This window comes from Natator depressus, chromosome 10 (assembly GCF_965152275.1).
Source record: "Natator depressus isolate rNatDep1 chromosome 10, rNatDep2.hap1, whole genome shotgun sequence".
Classification (NCBI taxonomy): Eukaryota; Metazoa; Chordata; order Testudines; family Cheloniidae; genus Natator; species Natator depressus.
Window position 1 is genome coordinate 33807313 of NC_134243.1, and position 6051 is coordinate 33813363.

A 6051-nucleotide genomic window follows, 5' to 3' on the forward strand; every position below is an offset into this window, starting at 1 on the left:
CCAGCCTCTTTCTTTACCCTGACCCTACTGTCTTACTGCTAAGTGGTGTAGAAACAATGCCTAAAGTACTTAGCACCTTATCCTGCTGCTTTACAGGTCATTCATTTACTGCTCAAGGGAGAGGTGCTTCAGCTTAGTCTCCCATTCAGTCCCATTTGTAGCTTTGCTGAGCCTAGGAGCCTGAGTGAGAATAAGGCTTTGTCAACGCTACCAAGTCTTGTCCAAAAAGTTAACAAAACAAAAATCGCCAAAGGGTGTTCACACTTGCTCTCTCTGTCAGTAGATCATGTCCACGTTGTGGGCACCATCATCGACAGTGTGAGCAATGCACTGTGGGTATGTATCTCCTAGTGCAGTGCTGTGGGAAGGCGGAGCTGACTGTTGTGTATCTTGGGAGGGTTCCCGCTGAGTTATCCCCCAGCCTCCTCAGCTGCGGGGAGCAGCATCATGAGTAGCTCTGTGAGCTCTCCATGCAGAGGAATGTCAAAGCAGTCTCTCCTCTCCCCCCCCCCCCCCCCACAGCAGTCTCCCTGCTGCTGTGTTCCTAGTGCAGGAGCATTTCAATGATTTGCTCTTTGTTCCCCAAATGGAGCAGCACACTTAACTGTCAGACGCTTCCCGCAGCTTTGAAAGAGGAGGGGCGCATGCCTGCAGGGCAGCAGAGATCAAAACACTGAGCAGAGCATTGTGGGATACTGGCGGAAGCCAGTTCTGTCAACAAAACAAACAGCACAGTCTACACTGGCTCTTTGTTGACAATAAAGGGAGGGGGAAATAAAGTCTCTCGGAGGGGTGGAAGTTTTTTGTTGCTGAAACCGGGTGTTTTTCCCAACAAAAGTCACATTGCTCACTGTTTTGTTGCCAAAAGATAGTTTTTGGCAACAAAACTGGGTAGTGTAGACAAAGCCTAAAACAGCAATAATCCAGCAAAGCGTTGACACAGCTCTCTGAAAGGTGGCTGAGAATTCAGGCTGGTGTTGAAAAGTGTGTCGTCCCCCCTGCGCGCACACACTTCCTGGGCAGAGTGGGCGGCCCTCTGCATTAACATGTCAATGGGATTCTTAGGCCAGCAAGGCCTGTAGGTCTGCTGTTTTCAGACATGGAGAGTGCCCAAGCCTGTGGCATTTATGGCAGGTGCTGTTGCAAAGGGAGAGGGCTGAGCTGATGTGGTTACTGTCAGAAGCCCACCTTCACTGAAATTCCAGAATGACCCATGGTCATGATGAGCTGATGGGCAAATGACCTGGCATCTGCTCTGCCAGCAGAAACAGAGGACTGTGACAGTGCTGTGAATCAGCTAACCAATGCTGGGAGCAATGGCAGGGGGCTGGGGGTGTGGCTGAGCCGGGGAACCTGGCCACCACACTTGTGAATGCCACCTTTGCCTCACAAAGCACCATTATATTAATGGAACAGGTGTTGCCTGTCTCTCTAGGCTGCATTGTCTACCCTGAGCACTTCCAGGAGATAGTGTACCATCTGCTACTGCCAGGCAGTCCTCCATGGCACAATGTCTACCTACTTTGGTGGTAGGTCTGCCCAGCTGCAGCAAAGGTAATGCGTTCCATAACCTAGTGGATCGTGGCATTTCAGAAGTGCTCTAGGCAGCCAGAGGCAGGGGATGGGCTGCTGCCAGTAACATCTCTGGAGTTGTTTGAAAGGAAGCCAGCAGTGAGAATAGCTGATGTGGTGATGATTCTCACACACAGCCGTGGCATAGCTCCTCTTTACTGGCCGCTCTCGCTCCCCCTTCAGCTCACTAGAATTTCTCGCTGGCTTCAGAGGCTAACCCATGCCTCTGAGGTCAAAGAAGATCATGTGAGGCTCTGAGCCTGGTGGGGGGGCCTGGAGCACCTCTGCTTCCATTTCCCCGGGTGCCTCATGAGGAGGTTGGTTACTGTGCTGTAACCCCTCCCTTGTGCTGTTGTCTGTCACTCCTCATGTGTGTGTTGGCTCAGCAGTCCTGTAAACCCAGCCTCACGTGCACTGTTCCCTCTAAGTTGTGTGTGTGTGCATGCGCACACAGATCCTAAACACCGTGCGCACAAAAATTTGCACAGAAGAAATTTTTTGCACACACGGCCTGTCAAAACTTAGAGGGAACATTGCTCACGTGCACAGCATGTAGTTACCTCGGTGCTATTTTGCTGTTTAAGAACCTGCCCCTTAATCTGCTTCTGCCATGACTAGCTTGAGCACCTAGAGTTGCCCTTGTGACAGTGCTAATTCTCTAGCCAGGCCCCATTGGAGGGCTCAGGGCCCAACGTGCACATGGAACTTGGGGACAATGAAATAGCAGTTCTGGGAATCCCTTCATTTCCCCCCTTTCACTCAAGTCACTGGCTGGGCACCCAAAGGGGTAGTTATAACTGTCTGAGCTGTGGGTAGGAAGTCTCTTGCACTGTGCACGCTGAACAGGCTGCCACTCACAGCCACAGCTGACAAAAATGGAGGGTTTAATTGCATCAGTGTAAAATCTGTCCTACAGAACCATGCCAAGCGCATTCTCCTGCGCCCCTTAGGGAGGTAGCTTCGGTGAGAGCCTTATTACAGAACTGGGAAAAGAGACCAAGCCAGATTTTCTCCCTCCTCCAGCAGGGTCCCTGTGCAGGGACTGCAGCAGGTAGGTGGAAAGGCCCAGCTGTATTATTCCATGTCTCTCTGCAACCGGAGTTAGGCTTGTCTACACTACACAGCTTTTAGCGACACAGCTGTGTCGCTAAAAGTCGGGCAGTGTAAACGCTGTTTGTTGGCACTTTTGCCGACTAAATACTTCCACCCCCTGTGAGCAGGGTTTGCGCTGTCAACAGGAGAGTGCTCCTGCCGACAACGAGCCGTTTACGCTGCCAGTTGAACGACAAAACTTTTGTCTTTCGAGGGGGCTTTTTAAAGCACCTGTGAACGACAAAAGTTTTGTCGTTCAACTGGCAGTGTGGACAAAGCCTTAGAGCACTGGATAAAAAGCCTTTTCTAATGTTCTAACCACAACTGGTTTAAATTCTCCACCAATCTTGTAGTTATATTAAAAGGGCGGGGAAAGGATGGTGCAGTCGTATGTTCCAAGGAGCATCCAGTCATGGCAAGAGCTGTTGCTTTTGTGTAACACTTAGATTGGGATACTCGGTCTAGGCTGGGTGAGCTGGTCCACTGATGGGTCAAATGTCAATTGGCTCCCTTCTATTTGGTCACGATCAAATATTCCTGCAAGAATGTGCTGATGTAGGTGGCAGCCTACCTCTGTGATTCCAACGTGGTGCCGTTATTTCATTTTTTTAGAACTTCATTTCATTGTGTTGCACTTTTTGTGTTAGAATACCTCAGTTCAGTAACTTGTTTTTGTAATTAGGCCTTGGGGTGACCATAAAGTCTTTTTTTGTTTTGTTACTGTTCTAAAAAATTAGGGCTTTAAAGTAGTAGCCATTTTTGACATTATTTGACCAATCAATTGATCTATGACTTTTGGGCCAGTCAAACACTGAACCCTAACTCCACCCTTGCCCATGCTGTGGTAGATTCAGTTTTTCTCGGCAGTGTGCAAACAAAGCCTTTTTGTTTTCAAAGCTGTTCAGAACATACAGAACAGTTCAACACTGGTCATTTTCTTCTGGCTATGCACTATTTTCTCCTATGCAAACCTGAACAAGGGAGGAGGGAACAATGTCAGAGGTCTTTGTTGTTTGCCAGCTGCTGATCAAAGGTTCTAGCCCTGGGGTTGAGTTTCAGGGTCTGTTTCATGTCATGCTCTGGATGCATGACATAGAACCAGGCCATGTTTACCAATTCCTGAGTGCTGGGGAGCTGAGGTTCTCATACTGAGCTCATGCCTGCAAAAAGAACAGGGGAAGAAGCCTTCACTGGCCAGAACAAGGGCTGCTGGGTCATTTTACATGTGACTTTTACACCATACAGGGGAGCTGAGTAAGGCTTCTATTAAGCCAGGATCTGCTAGGAGTTCAACCAGGAGTATTTCCAACAGGGGTGGTGGTCCCCTCTAAGCGCGAGAGATCACTTCCTTCTCCATAAGGAAGTTTGAATAACACTGAATGCAGCCACCTCTGGGGTAGAATGCAGCAGCTATTGAACAGCACATGGCAACGCCGCAGGACTGAAGTTAGAAGAATATTGTATCCAACTGAAACTGCAGCGGGACCTTTAAGGAGGCAGAATTACCCAAGCTGGAATTAGGCCAGGACAGCCAATGGTCATACTGTTGTGGGAAGTGCTTTCATAACTAGAAGCGGTCAGGACTTCATATTAGGCCTCACCTGAGCTCATTGCTGCAGAGCTTTAGAAACACAAGCTTGTGAAGCTGTAATAACTGGTGATGCAGATCCTTGCAGCATGTCCTATAATAGTCTGAGGAAAGAGCCTCCAAGGCCTGATCTACGCTACTAAGTTAGGTCGACATGAGCCACGTTAGGTTGAGTTAATAATGTATGTGTCTACACTACCGAGTCCCTTCCGCCGACCTAAAGGGCCTGTTAAGTCGACTTCTGTACTCCACCTCCACGAGAGGCATCGCACTTGATTCGACATCTGCAGGTCAACATGGGGATAGCGTGAACACTGTGTTGTGTAATTTGAGTGAATTGGCCTGCAGGAGGTGTCCCACAGTGCTCTGCTGTGACCTCTCTGGAGAGCACTTTCAATTCCACTGCACGTCAGCCAGGTACACAGGAAGCCCCGGGAACTTTTGAATTTTCATTTCCTGTTTGATCAGCGTGGAGAGCTCACCAGCACAGCTGGTCATGGAGACTCAAGGCTGCTAACGCGCGCCAGCATGGAGCACACAGGAGGTGGTAGTGGATCTGATTGCTGTGTGGGGAGAAGAGTCTGTGCAGGCAGAGCTCCAATCCAGCAGAAGAAATGCTGACAACTCTGCCAAAATAGCACAGGGAATGGGTGATGGGCTACACCAGAGACATGCAGCAGTGCCGCGTGGAAATAAAGGAGCTTCGGCAAGCGTACCAGAAGACAAAGGGAGGTGAAGTTCTTATGGTTCTGAGCCACAGACATACCACTTCTGTGAGGAGATGCATGCGATTCTCAGTGGCAAACCCCCCCCCCGCCCCCCACCACCACTACTACCCCAAAACGCTCCCTGGATACCTCCCAGGAGTCCCGGGCGATCTTGAGCAACAATGAGAAGGATATTGTTGACAAGGAGGAGAAGAATGTGAGGCAGGCAAGCGGAGGATCCATTCTCCCCGACAGCCAAGAACTTTTTTAACCCTGGAGCCCAACCCCTCCCCAGACCAGTTGGCGGCGGAGCGTGATGCTGGGGAAGGCATCTCTGGTGAGTGCACTTTTCCAGTGAAACTGCAGGGGTTACATGCTATTATTTTTAATGTTGAATCTGAACAAAAAAGCAGGTGTAGTGGGTATCGGTGGCTACTCCAGCTACACAGAGGGTGCTCTCCGAAAAAGACTGTTTATGTGCACGGGAATGGCCCGGGAATCCTCCATGGAGATCTCTCGGAAGCTCTCCTGGAGGCACTCTGCAATCCTTTGCAGAAGGTTTCTGGGAAGGGCGGCCTTATTCCATCCACCACGGTCAGAGTCTTTCCCATGCCACTCCAGTATTAACTGTTCTGGCATCATTGCGGCACATAGCATTACGGCATAAGGGCCGGGTCTGTACCCGGGCACTTGCAGCGTCTGCTCCCTTTCCGCCTCTGTTACCCTCAGGAGAGCGATATTGCATAGGGTCTGCTAGGGGAAATGGGGGAAGCTTTCAATGCTAGCCCTTAAACCACAAGCAATTCAACAAGTAATCTGCCCTTGTTTGGTGAATTCTGGGTCACATGACCACAGTTTCCCAAGCGTGCCCTGGTTGTGGTTGGAAGGGATCACCGTGTATTGCAGACAGCATTTAAAAACGGGGGAGGGGGCGCTTCCTGTTTGTCTCCCTTCCCAACCCAGTGCTGCTTTTGTAACAATCAAACTATTTGTGGGGCTTTACAGTGATGCCTGTCCTCAAGCACCATCCAGGTTGCTAGGGGAAAGGGGGCTTTTCTGAGGTTGGAACCACTCATGGGCGGTGAGTTCTAT